This window comes from Loxodonta africana, chromosome 4 (genome assembly GCF_030014295.1).
Source record: "Loxodonta africana isolate mLoxAfr1 chromosome 4, mLoxAfr1.hap2, whole genome shotgun sequence".
Taxonomy (NCBI): domain Eukaryota; kingdom Metazoa; phylum Chordata; class Mammalia; order Proboscidea; family Elephantidae; genus Loxodonta; species Loxodonta africana.
In genome coordinates this window covers 184,966,696-184,983,458 of record NC_087345.1, presented here as the reverse complement: position 1 = coordinate 184,983,458, position 16,763 = coordinate 184,966,696, and positions in this window count along the sequence as shown.

The following is a 16,763-nucleotide window of genomic DNA, read 5'->3' as shown; positions in this document are numbered from 1 at the left end:
AAAATGAAACAGGACCCATACCTCACACCATATACAAAAACAAACTCAAAGTGGATCAAAGACCTAAATATAAAGCCAAAAACCATGAAGCTTATAGAAGAAAAGATAGGATCAATACTAGAGGCCCTAATACATGGCATTAACAGGATACAAATCACAACCAACAACACACAAGCTCCAGAGGATAAGCTAGATAACTGGGATCTTCTAAATATTAAACGCTTATGCTTACCAAAAGACTTCACTAAAAGAGTAAAAACAGAAATTGCAGATTGGGAAAAAAAAATGGGGGGTAATACAAATCAGACAAAGGTCTAATCTCTAAAATCTATAAGAAAATCTAACACCTCTACAAAAAAAAGACAAATAATCCAATTAAAAAATGGGCAAAGGAAATGAACAGATGCTTCACCAAAGAAGACATTCAAGTAGCCAACAGACACATGAGGAAATGCTCACAATCTGTAGCCATCAGAGAAATGTAAATCAAAACCACAATGAGATACCATCTCACCCTGGCTTTACTGGCACGAATCAATAAAACAGAAAACAACAAATGTTGGAGAGGGTGCGAGGAGATTGGAACTCTTATGCGTTGCTGGTGGGAGTGGAAAATGATACAACCTTTTCAGAAAACGATATGATGCTTCCTTAGAAAGCTAGAAATAGAAATACCATTTGATCCAGCAATCCCACTCTTGGGAATATATCCTAGAGAAATAAGAGTCATCATACCCATGTTCACTGAAGCATTGTTCACAACAGCAAAAAGATGGAAGCAATCTAGATGCCCAGCAACAGACGAATGGATAAACAAACTGTGGTACATACACACAAAGGAATATTATGCAATGCTAAAGAACAATGATGAACCTGTGAAGCATCTCATAACATGGATGCATCTGGAGGACATTATGCTGAATGAAATAAGTCAATCACAAAAGGACAAATATTGTATGAGACCACTGCTGTAAAAACTCATGAAAAAGTTTACATACAAAAAGAATATTTGGGAGGGGGGAAGATGGCTGACTAGGTAGATGTTACCTCGGATCCCTCTTGCAACAAAGACTCAGAAAAACAAGTGAATCGATCACATACATGACAATCTACAAACCCTGAACACCAAACACAGATTTAAAGAGTTGACCTGAGTGACAGAGACGGAGAACGAACAACTACGGGGAAGCAGCGACTGTTTTCAGAGCCTGGAGCCAGCGTCCCAGTCAGGTAACCCTGGCGCCGGGCTTAGCACTGGGCGCAGGGGAGCTGAACACAACAGCTTGTGATGGCGCAAACACGGGGTGCAGCCCTACCCCCCTGAACTGACCCCGGGAGAGGACCCAGACAGTCCTTGCGGGCGGCGTGGCGACGCTGCTGGTGGGAGGAGAAGTCCCCAGGAGGCAGTGACTGGTTTTGGAGCTGGGAGTGCAGAGTCCCAGCTGGGGAACCTTGGCGCCGGGCTTTGGACTGGGCATAGGGGGGCGGAACATGGCATCCGGTCATGGCACAAACACGGGGCGCAGCCCTACTCCCCCCAAACTAACCCCGGGAGGGGGCCCAGCCAGTCTGTGGGCGCGGCGCAGCTACGCGGCTGGCGGGACGAGAAGTACCTGGGAGGCAGCAACTGATTTTCGAGCCAGGAGTGCAGCGTCCCAGCAGGCGAACCTTGACGCTGGGCTTTGGACTGGCAGCAGAGGATCTGACCGCAGCTTCAGCGGGCCAGACCCTCAGGGACAATCTCCACACAGCCAGCACACATAGGCAACACGACCCTCAGGAATCTTAAATAAAATAGTCATCCCAAGCAAGATAGCAACTTTGGATATATTATGGGGTGCTACTCTCTCCTGTTTTTCTGAACCCTCCCCTCCTCTTCCCAGGCGGCTTCATTAACATTGGAATTTCCTGAGCCAGAGGGAGAACGGCTCCGGCTCCCCGGCTTTGCTTTTCCCTTTTTTTTTTTTTTTTTGGTCTTTTCCTAACCCATTCTTCCGGCCTGAGAGAAGCAACCACAAAAAAACCAGGGACCAAAAATCCTTCCCTAATTGGACTAAAAACACAGGACCAGCTACAGCCAAGCATATATGATCCAAATCTCGGGCTTTCATCCTTACATGGAACAAGGTGGCTGTTATAATGCAAAGGCAGTTCTAATAGGGATCTGACTGCATTTTTTTTAGCGGATTTTCTGGAAAAACAAGTTTCCCAGGTCTGATATCCCTGCTTATTCAACAGAGCCTTAACTGACCCACAACAGGGAACTGAGGGCTGAAGCTCCCCCCAGACCACCTAGCCTCTTGCCTTAGGGGTCTAAGGAGGGTGACACCTACCAATCAGTAGAGGTACTTCCATTGGGGGCCTAAGGTACAGCTGCAGAGCCCTCCCACCAAGGTGCTTTAGAAATAGAGATACACCTACCTCACTGACACTTGGGGGAAGCCTGTCAGTATCCTGCCCCCCCTGGAGTGTGAACCCCAGCTGCTAATAGAATCTGTTGCACACAACTATCACCACTACTTCTCGAGGTGGATAGGTGTTAGGGTGCAGCACACACTTGATGACCCAAAATCAGATTCTACTCAAGAATAGTGAATAGACTCAGGCATATATACCTGGCAACAGCCCAAACCAGCTGGTAATAGGTTATAAGTAAGTCAAGCACTACAACAATCAAGACAGCATGATCTAGTAGCCCACCCACGTACATTGAAAGAAAACTAAACAAGATAAGACTCAGTGAGCAATTACAGAATAAATCACTACTATATTAGTGATGGCTCGGAGACAGCAGTCGATATCAAACCACGTGAAGAAGCAGACCATGACAGCTTCTACAAACCCCCAAACAAAAGAATCAAAATCTTTCCCAAATGAAGATACAATCCTGGAATTATCAGATACAGAATATAAAAAACTAATTTACGGAAAGCTTCAAGACATCAGGGATGACCTCAGAAATGAAATAAGGCAAACTGCAGAAAAAGCCAAGGAACACACTGATAAAACAGTTGAAGAACTCAAAAAGATTATTCAAGAACACAGCGGAAAAATTAATAAGTTGCAAGAATCCATAGAGAGACAGCATACAGAAATCCCAAAGATTAACAATAAAATTACAGAATTAGACAGCACAATAGGAAGTCAGAGGAGCAGACTCGAGCAATTAGAATGCAGAATGGGAAATTCGGAGGACCAGGGAATTAACACCAACATAGCTGAAAAAAAAATCAGAAAAAGAATTAAAAAAAAGGAGGAAACCCTAAGAATCATGTGGGACTCTATCAAGAAGGATAACTTGCGTGTGATTGGGGTCCCAGAACACGGAGGGATAACAGAAAACACAGAGAGAATAGCTGAAGATCTGCTGACAGAAAACTTCCCTGACATCATGAAAGATGAAAGGATATCTATCCAAGATGCTCATCGAACCCCATTTAAGATTGATCCAAAAAGAAAAACACCAAGACATATTATCATCAAACTTGCCAAAACCAAAGATAAAGAGAAAATTTTAAAAGCAGCCAGGGATAAAAGAAAGGTCTCCTACAATGGAGAATCAATAAGTTCAGACAACTCAGCAGAAACCATGCAGTCAAGAAGGCAATGGGATGACATATATAGAGCACTGAAGGAGAAAAACTGCCAGCCAAGGATCATATATCCAGCAAAACTCTCTCTAAAATATGAAGGCAAAATTAGGATATTTACAGATAAACACAAGCTTAGAGAATTTGCAAAAACCAAATCAAAGCTACAGGGAATACAAGAGGAAATTGTTTGGTCAGAAAACCAATAATATCAGATACCAGCACAACACAAGATCACAGAACAGAACATCCTGATATCAACTCAAATAGGGAAATCACAAAAACAAGTTAAGATTAATTTAAAAAAAATGCTCAAAACAGGGAATCATTGAAGTCAACACGTAAAAGATCACAATAATGAAAAAGAGGGACTAAATACAGGTGGCATAGAACTGCCATATGGAGAGGGATACAAGGCAATATAGGACAATACAAGTTAGGTTTTTACTTAGAAAAATAGGGGTAAATATTAAGGTAACCACAAAGAGGTATAACAACTCCATAACTCAAAATAAATGCCAAGAAAAACGTAACGATTCAACAAAGTCAAATACTATGAAAATGAGGATCTCACAATTTACAAAGAAAAACGTCTCAGCACAAAAAAGTAAGTGGAAAAATGAAATTGTCAACAACACACATAAAAAGGCATCAAAATCACAACACTAAACACTTATTTATAATTACGCTGAATGTAAATGGACTAAATGCACCAATAAAGAGACAGAGAGTCTCGGACTGAATAAAGAAACACGATCCGTCTATATGCTGCCTACAAGAAACACACCTTAGACTTAGAGACACGAACAAACTAAAACTCAAAGGATGGAAAAAAAATATATGAAGCAAACAATAAGCAAAAAAGAAGAGGAGTAGCAATATTAATTTCTGACAAAATAGACTTTAAACTTAAATCCACCACAAAGGACAAAGAAGGACACTACATAATGATAAAAGGGACAATAGATCAGGAAAACATAACCATATTAAATATTTATGCACCCAATGACAGGGCTGCAAGATACATAAATCAAATTTTAACAGAACTGAAAAGGGAGATAGACACCTCCACAATTATAATAGGAGACTTCAACACACCACTTTCAGAGAAGGACAGAACATGCAGTAAGAAGCTCAATAGAGACACGGAAGACCTAATTACAACAATCAACCAACCTCCCCTCATTGACTTACACAGAACTCTCCACCCAACTGCTGCAAAGTATACTTTTTTTTCTAGTGCACATGGAACATTCTCTAGAATAGACCACATATTAGGTCATAAAACAAACCTTTGCAGAATCCAAAACATCGAAATATTACAAAGCATCTTCTCAGACCACAAGGCCATAAGAGTGGAAATCAATAACAGAAAAATTAGGGAAAAGAAATCAAATACTTGGAAAATGAACAATACCCTCCTGAAAAAAGACTGGGTTATAGAAGACATTAAGGAGGGAATAAGGAAATTCATAGAATGCAACGAGAATGAAAATACTTACTATCAAAACCTCTGGGACACAGCAAAAGCAGTGCTCAGAGGCCAATTTATATGGATAAATGCACACATACAAAAAGAAGAAAGAGCCAAAATCAGAGAACTGTCCCGACAACTTGAAGAAATAGGAAGTGAGCAACAAAAGAATCCATCAGGCACCAGAAGAAAACAAATAATAAAAATTAGAGCTGAACTAAATGAATTAGAGAACAGAAAAACAATTGAAAGAATTCACAAAGCCAAAAGCTGCTTCTTTGAAAAAATTAACAAAATTGATAAACCATTGGCTAGACTGACTAAAGAAAAACAGGAAAGGAAACAAATAACCCGAATAAGAAACGAGATGTGACACATCACAACAGACCCAACTGAAATTAAAAGAATCATATCAGATTATTACGAAAAATTGTACTCTAACAAATTTGCAAACCTAGAAGAAATGGATGAATTCCTGGAAAAACACTACCTATCTAAACTAATACAATCAGAAGTACAACAATTAATAGACCCATAACAAAAAAAGAGATCGAAACGGTAATCAAAAAACTCCCAACAAAAAAAAGCCCTGGCCCGGATGGCTTTACTGCACAGTTCTACCAAACTTTCAGAGAAGAGATAACACCACTACTACTAAAGGTATTTCAAAGCATAGGAAATGACGGAATACTACCCAACTCATTCTATGAAGCCACCATCTCCCTGATACCAAAACCAGGTAAAGACATCACAAAAAAGAAAATTGCAGACCTATATCCCTCATGAACATAGATGCAAAAATCCTCAACAAAATTCTAGCCAATAGAATTCAACAACATATCAAAAAAATAATTCACCATGACCAAGTGGGATTTATAACAGGTATGCAAGGCTGGTTTAATATAAGAAAAACCATTAATGTAATCCACCATATAAATAAAACAAAAGACAAAACCACATGATCTTATCAATTGATGCAGAAAAGCCATTTGACAAAGTCCAACACCCATTTAGGATAAAAACTCTCACCAAAATAGGAATTGAAGGAAAATTCCTCAACATAATAAAGGGCATCTATGCAAAGCCAACAGCCAACATCACTCTAAATGGAGAGAGCCTGAAAGCATTTCCCTTGAGAACAGGAACCAGACAAGGATGCCCTTTATCATCACTCTTATGCAACATTGTGCTAGAGGTCCTAGCCAGAGCAATTAGGCTAGACAAAGAAATAAAGGGCATCTGGATTGGCAAAGAGGAAGTAAAATTATCTCTATTTGCAGATGACATGATCTTAAACACAGAAAACCCCAAGGAATCCTCCAGAAAACTACTGAAACTAATAGAAGAGCTTGGAAGAGTCTCAGGTTATAAGATAAACATACAAAAATTACTTGGATTCCTCTACATCAACAAAAAGAACATCGAAGAGGAAATAACCAAACCAATACCATTCACTGTAGCCCCCAAGAAGATAAAATACTTAGAAATAAATCTTACCAAGGATGTAAAAGACCTATACAAAGAAAACTACAAAGCTCTACTACAAGAAATTAAAAAGGACATACTTAAGTGGAAAAACATACCTTGCTCATGGATAGGAAGACTTAACATAGTAAAAATGTCTATTGTACCAAAAGCCATCTATACATACAATGCACTTCTGATCCAAATTCCAATGGCATATTTTAAGGTGATAGAGAAAAAATCACCAACTTCATATGAAAGGGAAAGAAGCCTCAGATAATCAAAGCATTACTGAAAAAGAAGAAGAAAGTGGGAGGCCTCACTCTACCTGATTTCAGAACCTATTATACAGCCACAGTAGTCAAAACAGCCTGGTACTGGTACAACAACGAGCACATAGACCAATGGAACAGAATTGACAACCCAGATATAAACCCATCCACATATGAGCAGCTGATATTTGACAAAGGCCCAGTGTCAGTTAATTAGGGAAAAGATAGTCTTTTTAACAAATGGTGCTGGCATAACTGGATATCCATTTGCAAAAAAATGAAACAGGACCCATACCTCACACCATGCACAAAAACTAACTCCAAGTGGATCAAAGACCTAAACATAAAGACTAAAACGATAAAGATCATGGAAGAAAAAATTGGGACAACTCTAGGAGCCCTAATACAAGGTATAAACAGAATACAAAACATTACCAAAAAGGATGAAGAGAAACCCGATAACTGGGAGCTCCTAAAAATCAAACACCTATGCTCATCTAAAGACTTCACCAAAAGAGTAAAAAGACCACCTACAGACTGGGAAAGAATTTTCAGCTATGACATCTCCGACCAGCGCCTGATCTCCAAAATCTATATGATTCTGTTAAAACTCAACCACAAAAAGACAAACAAGAAGTGGGCAAAGGATATGAACACACACTTCACTAAAGAAGATATTCAGGCAGCTAACAGATACATGAGAAAATGCTCTCAATCATTAGCCATTAGAGAAATGCAAAATAAAACTACGATGAGATTCCATCTCACTCCAACAAGGCTGGCATTAATCCAAAGAACACAAAATAATAAATGTTGGAGAGGCTGCGGAGAGATTGGAACTCTTATACACTGCTGGTGGGAATGTCAAATGAATGGTACAACCACTTTGGAAATCTTTCTGGCGTTATCTTAAACAGTTAGAAATAGAACTACCATACAACCCAGAAATCCCACTCCTCGGAATATACCCTAGAGAAATAAGAGCCTTCACACAAACAGATATATGCACACCCATGTTTATTGCAGCTCTGTTTGCAATAGCAAAAAGCTGGAAGCAACCAAGGTGTCCATCAATGGATGAATGGGTAAATAAACTGTGGTATATTCACACAATGGAATACTACACATCGATGAAGAACAGTGATGAATCTGTGAAACATTTCATAACATGGAGGAACCTGGAAGGCATTATGCTGAGCGAAATTAGTCAGAGGCAAAAGGACAAATATTGTAGAAGACCACTATTATAAGATCTTGAGAAATAGTATAAACTGAGAAGAACACATAGTTTTGTGGTTACGAGGGTGGAGGGAGGGAGGGTGGGAGAGGGTTTTTTACTGATTAATTAGTAGATAAGAACTGCTTTAGGTGAAGGGAAGGACAATACTCAATACATGGAAGGTCAGCTCAACTGGACTGGACGAAAAGCGAAGAAGTTTCCGGGATAAACTGAATGCTTCAAAGGTCAGCAGAGCAAGGGCGGGGGTTTGGGGACCCTGGTTTAAGGGGACTTCTAAGTCAATTGGCAAAATAATTCTATTATGAAAACATTCTGCATCCCACTTTGAAATGTGGCGTCTGGGGTCTTAAATGCTAACAAGCGGCCATCTAAGATGCATCAATTGGTCTCAACCCACCTGGAGCAAAGGAGAATGAAGAACACCAAGGTCACACTATAACTAAGAGCCCAAGAGACAGAAAGGGCCACATGAACCAGAGACCTACATCATCCTGAGACCAGAAGAACTAGTTGGTGCCTGGCCACAATCGATGACTGCCGTGACAGGGAGCACAACAGAGAACCCCTGAGGGAGCAGGAGATCAGTGGGTTGCAGACCCCAAATTCTCACAAAAAGACCATACTTAATGGTCTGACTGAGACTAGAGGAATCCCAGCGGTCATGGTCCCCAAACCTTCTGTTGGCCCAGGACAGGAACCATTCCCGAAGACAACTCATCAGACATGAAAGGGACTGGACAGTGGGTGGGAGAGAGATGCTGATGAAGAGTGAGCTAATTATATCAGGTGGACACTTGAGACTGTGTTGGCATCTCCTGTCTGGAGGCGGGATGGGAGGATAGACAGAGTTGGAAGCTGGCAAAATTGTCACGAAAGGAGGGACTGGAAGGGCTTACTCATTAGGGGGAGAGCAAGTGGGAGTATGGAGTAAGGTGTATATAAACTATATGTGACAGTCTGACTTGATTTGTAAACGTTCACTTGAAGCTCAATAAAAGTTAAAAAAAAAAAGAATAATAATAAAAAAAGAATATTTGATGGTTATGAAAGAGGGGAGGGTTGGGGATGGAAAAGCACTTAATAGACAATAGATAAATGGTAACTTTGGTGAAGAGTAAGACAGTACACAATACTGGGGAAGCCAGCACAAGCCTTACAAGCCAAGCCCATGGTAGCTCCACAGACACACCTGAACTCCCTGAGGGACTGATTTGCTGGGCTTAGGGCTGTGAGGGCCATGGTCTCAGGGAACATCTAGCTCGACTGGCATAACAGAGTTATTAAAGAATGTGTTCTAAATTCTACTTTGGGGAGTAGCATCTAGGGTCATAAAAGCCTGTGAATGGCCGTGTAGGATACTCCATTGGTCTCACCCCTTCAGGAGCAAAGAAGAATGAAGAAAACAAAAGACATAAGGGAAAGATTAGTCCAAAGGACTAATGGACCACATCTAATGTGGCCTCTACCAGACTGAGTCCGGTACTACTAAATGGTGCCTGGCTACCACCATTGACTGCTCTGACAGGGATCATAATAGAGAGTCCCAGACAGAGCTGGAGAAAAATGTAGAACAAAATTCGATCTCAAAAAGAAAGACCAGACTTGCTGGCCTGACAGAAACTGGAGAAACCCCGAGTATGACCCCTGGACACCCTTTCAGCTCAGTAATGAGGCTACTCCTGAGGTTCACACTTCAGCCAAAGATTGAACAGGCCCATGGAAAAAAAACAAGACTGAAGGGGCACACCAGCCCTAGGGCAGGGACTGGAAGGTAGGAGGGAACAGGACAGCTGGTAATAAAAAATTAAAAGGAGCCCAAATTTGAGAAGGGAGAGTGTTGACATGTCATGGGGTTGTTAACCATTGTCATACAACAATGTGTGTACTGTTTGATAAGAAACTAGTTTGTTCTGTAAACCTTCACCTAAAGTTCAATAAAAATAAATAAATAAAAATTTAAAAAAAGAAGTGTTTGGAAGAAAGTGAATATGAATAAGTGTTTATCATACTCACTAAAAGTTCTCCTCAACTATTGCTTTATAAAATAAAGACAATTTTCATATTCTAATCTAATTCACAACAGCTCTTATTCTGTAAACTGCTAATACCAACATTTTAACAAGTCAAGAAAATGTTTAACATGAGTCATATATCCATAAAACATATGGACAAAACTCGCATTGAAATCTACAAAGGATGTAAAGTTGCTAAAATACACTAAAGCCTTAAAATAGTAACTATGATGTAAAAAAATAAGCATACCCTTTTAAAAAATTAGTGTGTTTAAAGAAATAAAATAGTCATTGTTACCATGACTTGCAAATAATAACATTTAAAGAGGACACTATTTAAAAGAAATGTTTTTCTATTTCCAAAGCAATTTTTTCAGTGAGTTGATTTTTATATATTTTTCTCTACTGTTGTAGCTACAATTTAGTGTAAAATAAGGTTTTAAAAACAACATATTTGGAACAATCTTATGTTTGTTGTTTACAGGCATTTTATAATTTGCATTTTGGTGTGTGTGTGTGTGTGGACAGCAAAGGCAACATAGGCTGTTGCTGAAAGTTGCATACTCTGTCTATAGTTCCTTTTTATACTATTCATTTCCTGTAATTTACTACTGGAAGATAAATTCTGCTAAATTACAAGGTCTGTTTGTATTTGTTGTTGTTATGTAGAAGCAGTATGACTTTTTACTACCTTGGTTTAGAAACAGATATTTGTAAAATTAAAAGAAATGCAGAGATCAGATCTGTTTTGCGTGGACCCAAATTAAAAACGTTCCCATGAAGACATGACCAGTGTTATGACAATAACAATATTATCAGTACTAATACCTCAGCTCTAAACTGTTTTAGCTTTTCTGAATCCCTTTTAGGTGCTTACAACTCTGTGAAATTACATAAATAATGTTATTTTTATTTTACAAAAGATTAAAGAAAGATGATGGCTCTAAGGCATGCTGTCAAATAGCCTTTTTGAAAATGCTCATTCAGGGGATCTATATAGCTTTTTTGTTAAACAATGAGCTGTAACACTCTATTGTATATGAAGCCTACTGTCCACAGATGTGCTGCCAAAATTTGCTCAACAAAAACAATTTTTTTTCTATACCTGTAGATGCATATTGTTAGGGTAGCATCTGCTAGCCTGAATTCTGAGCCATGTAGGTTTTTTGGCACAGGATAGACAAGGGTACTTGCAATGATCAAGAAGTGAGAGGTGCATCTTAAGGTCAGGTAGCAACACAGAAATTGCATTTGCATTAAATGGGATGTAACTTAGTCTTTTCTTCTGTAAGAAGTATTAGAAAAGCAATGAAATAATGAAACATTAAAGAAAAATAAAAGGGTTAATATTATCAGTAGTAAGATTTTTTTAATTAAAAAATATGATTTTCATCTTTTAATACCTTCAAGGATTTGCCAAAATTTCTCACATATAATAACGACTTAAACACAAATATTTTAAATACTACTGATGTCAGGTTTACAATTTAGAATCAGAGAGATGCAAGTCTTCCTCTTGTTTGCAAGCAGTGTGATAAGTACAAGCTTGGGAAAGCACGTAACTTTCCTGAGCATATATTCTCATTTGTACTGTAGTGACAACAACTGACATTATTAAGAGGATGAAATAATAAACTATGTATAAAATAACTAGCTTTGAGCACAGTGACTGTCACATAAGTATACGTATGCTGAAATTACCATGTTTAATATGGTTAAGATTGATTGATATTATCAAAAAGGCAGAATAAGAGCCTCAAAAAATTCATTCCTCTTTAAAAGTAAAATGACAACTAACAAAAATTGTCTATACCAATTCTTTCCGAGCCCTGAAAATTAATCCAAGGAGTGTGGGTGCAAGAGAAATGACCAAATCTTATTAAGAGCTCTGAGTGTTTTTGTCATTTTAACTTGTGCCCTTCTCATCTCCCCTCCCAAGCTCTTTCATAGCCTTGAAAACAAACGGCCCACAAATCCAGGAATTACTGAAAAGCTTGAAAGTTACTAGAATGGCAATAAGCTTGGAGCTTCCCCAAGACCCCATTCCCAGAGAACTGTCATAATTTAACCTTTGAAACCCTCACTGATAGGGGTTGTCCCTGCTTGACCTGAATCAGGGCTTACTCAGTGTGGACAGCTTTTCCTTGAGATGTTTGTACAAAACAATCAGTGACAATTATTTAAAATTGCACTTCTTGAGTCAGTAAAAAAAATAAAATAATAAAAATAATGATACAAAACATTTAAAGAAATCTCTGCTGAATAATTAGCTAAGTGGGTTTAAGCTAACTGAGCAGAGATTTCTGTGATGTCACATACAAAGAATGCAGACGTTACATAATTAGTTCCGTAATTCCACTAAACAAAAAAGAACAACAATAAAAACCAGTAACCACAAATATTAAAAAAAAAAATTAAGTAACCACAAATAATAAATAGTAAGAACAAAACACTCTGGGGATGGAGAGGAAATCTTACTCTCAGATATGCCACGTTATGTTATTCAAAATTTCAGTTGTAAACAAAAATATTATGAGACATGCAAAGAAAAAAAAATTTTGGCCTATACACAAGGAAAAATAGTCAATGGAAAGCATCCCTGAGGAAGCACAGACACTGGTTTTAGTAGACAAAGATTTTAAATCAATTAATGCAACTATATTCAAGGAACTAAAAAAAATATCATGTTTAAAAAGTTAAAGAGGACTCAGGGCCAAGATTGCTGACTAGGTAGAAGTTACTGTGGATCCTTCTTGCAACAAAGACTCAGAAAAACAAGACAATCTATCACATACATAACAATCTAAGAACCCTGACCATCAAACACAGAACTAAGGAGTTGACCTGAGTGACGGGGAGCAAAAAGCCACACGCTGAACAGCGACCGCTTCTGGAACAGACATCCCATGCCACAGCCTTGAGCCGTCGCAGTTCCCTGGTGCCAGGGTGGTTGGGCTGATCACAGCTTACTGAGAAGGGGCAAGCACAGGACACAGCTCTAACCCCTAGCCCCCTGGAGTAACCTCGGCAGAGACAGCCAGCTCAAACAGGCTGCACACTGACGTGGCTGACAGGAGAACGAGAACCCACAGGGAAGCAGTGACTATTTTTGGAGCCGGGAGCCAGTGTCCCAGTCAGAAAACCTTGGGTCTGGGCTTTGAACTAAGTGCAGAGGAGCTGATCGTGGCTTCCTGAAACAGTGCAAGCGTGGGATGCAGCCCTAAACCCCTGGATAACCTCAGCCTGAAACCCAGCCAGAGCATGCAGTCTGCACGCCAGTATGGCTGACAGGAGAAGGAGAAACCTTGGAGAAGTAGCGACTGGTTTTGGAGCCTGGGGAGCAGCATCCCAGCCAGAAAACCTTGGTGCTGGGCTTTGGACTAGGAGTGGAGGAGCTGATCACGGCTTCCTGAGATGGCGCAAGCATGGGACATAGGCCTGACCCTCGGGGGCAATCTCGACCCAGCCAGCACACACAGGCTAAATGTCCCTCTGGAATCTCAGATAAAACAGCTTTCACCAAACAAGATAAGTAACTCCCTCCCCTCCCTGGCCCAGGCAGCTTCATTAACATTGGAATTTCCTCCGCCAGGGAATGAAGTGCTCTGTGGAGTTTTTTTTTTTTTTTTTTCCTAACCCATTCTCCTGGCCTGAGAGAAGCAGTGATTAACAATCTGGGGGCGGGGGGGGGGGGGGTTGGAGGTGGCGGGAACCCTTCCCTGACTTCCCTAAACTGGAATAATAATACAGAATGAGCTCTGGCCAAGCAAAGAGATCCACAGTCTTTGGCTTTCATCCCTACAGGGAACCAGGTGGCTATTATAATGCAAAGGCAATCCTGATAAAGATCTGACTGTAATTGTTTTAACTGAGCAGTGGAAAGACAAGTTTTGCAGGTCTGATACCTCTCTACCTATTAAAAAAGCCTTCACTGATCCACAGAAGGGAACTGAGGGCTGAAGCTCCACCCACACCACCTAGCCACCTGCTATAGTGGTCTAAGGGTACTGAAGCCTACCAATCTTCAGAGGTACAAGCATTGGGTGCCTAAGCTACAGCTGCAGAGCCCACCCACCAAAGTGCTCTAGGAATAGACACTCCTACCTCATTGGCAGTTGGGGGAAGGCTGTCAGCCTCCTGCCGTCCTCGGAATGTGACCCCCTGCCTCTACTAGAGTCTGGCTCATATAACCATCACCACTACTCTTCTAAGTTAATAGGTGACAGCCTACACCACAGACTAGGAGACCCACAATCAGGACACCTAAGCTGATTCTATTCAAGAATAGTGAATGGACTCATAGGCTCAGATATCTGGTAACAGCTCAATCCAGCTGGTAATAGGATGTAAGTGATTCAAAGGCTACAACAATCAAGATAGTGCAATCTAGTAGCCCATCTGGGTGTATTGAAACAAAACAAAACAAGAAGATAAGACTCAGTGAGCAAATATAAAATAAATCATTACAATATCTTACAGATGGCTCAGAGACAGCAGTCGATAGCAAATCACATAAAGAGGCAGACCATGATTGCTTCTACAAATCCTCAAATTAACCAAAATCTTTCCCAAATGAAGATGCAATCCTAGAATTGCCAGATGCAGAATAGAAAAAAACTAATATACAGAATGCTTCAAGACATCAAGGATGACCTCAGAAATGAAATAAGGCAATCTACAGAAAAAGCCAAGGAACACACTGATAAAGCAGTTGAAGAAATCAAAAAGAGTATTCAAGAACATAGTGAAAAAATTAATAAGCTGCAAGAATCCATAGAGAGACAACATTCAGAAATCTAAAAGATTAACAATAAAATTACAGAATTAGACAACTCAGTAGGAAGTCAGAGGAGCAGGATCAAGGAACTGGAATGCAGAGTGGGAGAGCTGGAGTATAAGGCAATTTACAGCAATATAAAAATTGAAGAAAAATCAGATGAAAGAATTAAAAAAAAATGAAGAAACCCTAAGAATCATGTGGAACTCTATCAAGAAGAATAACTTGTGTGAGATTGGAGTTCCAGAACAGGAAGGGATAACAGAAAATACAGAGGAAATAGTTGAAGATCTGTTAGCAGAAAACTTCCCGGGCATCGTGAAAGATGAAAGGATATCTTTCCAAGATGCTCATCAAACACCCTACAAGATAGGTCCCAAAAGAAAATCACCAAGGCATATTATCATCAAACTTGCTAAAACAAAAATAAAGAGAAAATTTTAAAAGCACCCAGGGATAAATGAAAAGTCACCTACAAAGGAGAATCAATAAGTTCAGACTACTTGGCAGAAACCATACAGGCAGGAAGGCAATGGGATGACATATACAGAGCACTGAAAGAGAAAAGCTGCCAGGCAAGAATCATATATCGAGCAAAACTCTCTCTCAAATACGAAGGTGAAATTAAGACATTACAGATAAACACAAGCTTAGAGAATTTGCAAAAACCAAACCAAAGCTACGAGAATTAAGGAAATTCTTTGGTCAGAAAATCAATAGTATCAGATACAAACACAACACAAGGTCACAGAACAGAACATCCTGATACCAACTCAAATAGGGAAATCACAAAAACAAATTAAGATTAATTTTAAAAGAAAAAAAATGGTCAAAATGGAATCATTGAAGTCATTATGTAAAAATTACAATAATCAAAAAAGAGGGACTAAATACAGGAGGCATAGATCTTCCATATGGAGAGGAAAACAAAACGATATAGAACAATACAAGTTAGCTTTTTACTTAGAAAAATAGGGGTAAATATTCAGGTAACCACAAAGAGATCTGACAATTCCATACTTCAAAATAAAAACCAAGAAAAACATAACAACTCAGCAAAAATAAATTCAACTACTATGAAAATGAGGAACACAATTTACAATGAAAAAGTCTCAGCACAAAAAAGTAAATGGAAAAATGAAATTGTCAACAACACACACAAAAAGGCATCAAAATGACAGCACTAAACACATACTTATCTATAATTACCCTGAATATAAATGGACTAAATGCACCAATAAAGAGATAGAGAGTCTCAGACTGGATAAAAAAACACGATCCATCTATATGCTGCCTACAAGAGACACGCCTTAGACTTAGAGACACAAATAAACTAAAACTGAAAGGAAGAAAAAAATATATCAAGCAAACAACAATCAAAAAAGAGAAGGAGTAGCAATATTAATTTCTGACAAAATAGGCTTTAAAGTTAAATCCACCTCGAAGGATAAAGAAGGACACTACATAATGATTAAAGGGACAATTGACCAGGAAGATATAACCATATTAAATATTTATGCACCAATGACAGGGCTGCAAGATACCTAAAACAACTTTAACAGAATTGAAAAGTGAGATAGACACCTCCACAATTATAGTAGGAGGCTTCAACACACCACTATTGGTGAAGGATAGGACTTCCACTAAGAAGCTCAGTAGAGACATGGAAGATCTAATTGCTACAATCAACCAACTTGACCTCATAGACTTACGCAGAACACTCCACCCAACAGCTGCAAAGTACACTTTTTTTTCTCATGCACATGGAACATTCTTTAGAATAGGTCACATATTAGGTCATAAAACAAACATTTCCAGAATCCAAAACATCGAAATATTACAAAGCATCTTCTCAGACCATAAGGCCATAAAAATAGAAATCAATAACAGATGAAGGTCCAAGACCACAGCCTTCAGTATGGGTTACACTTCAA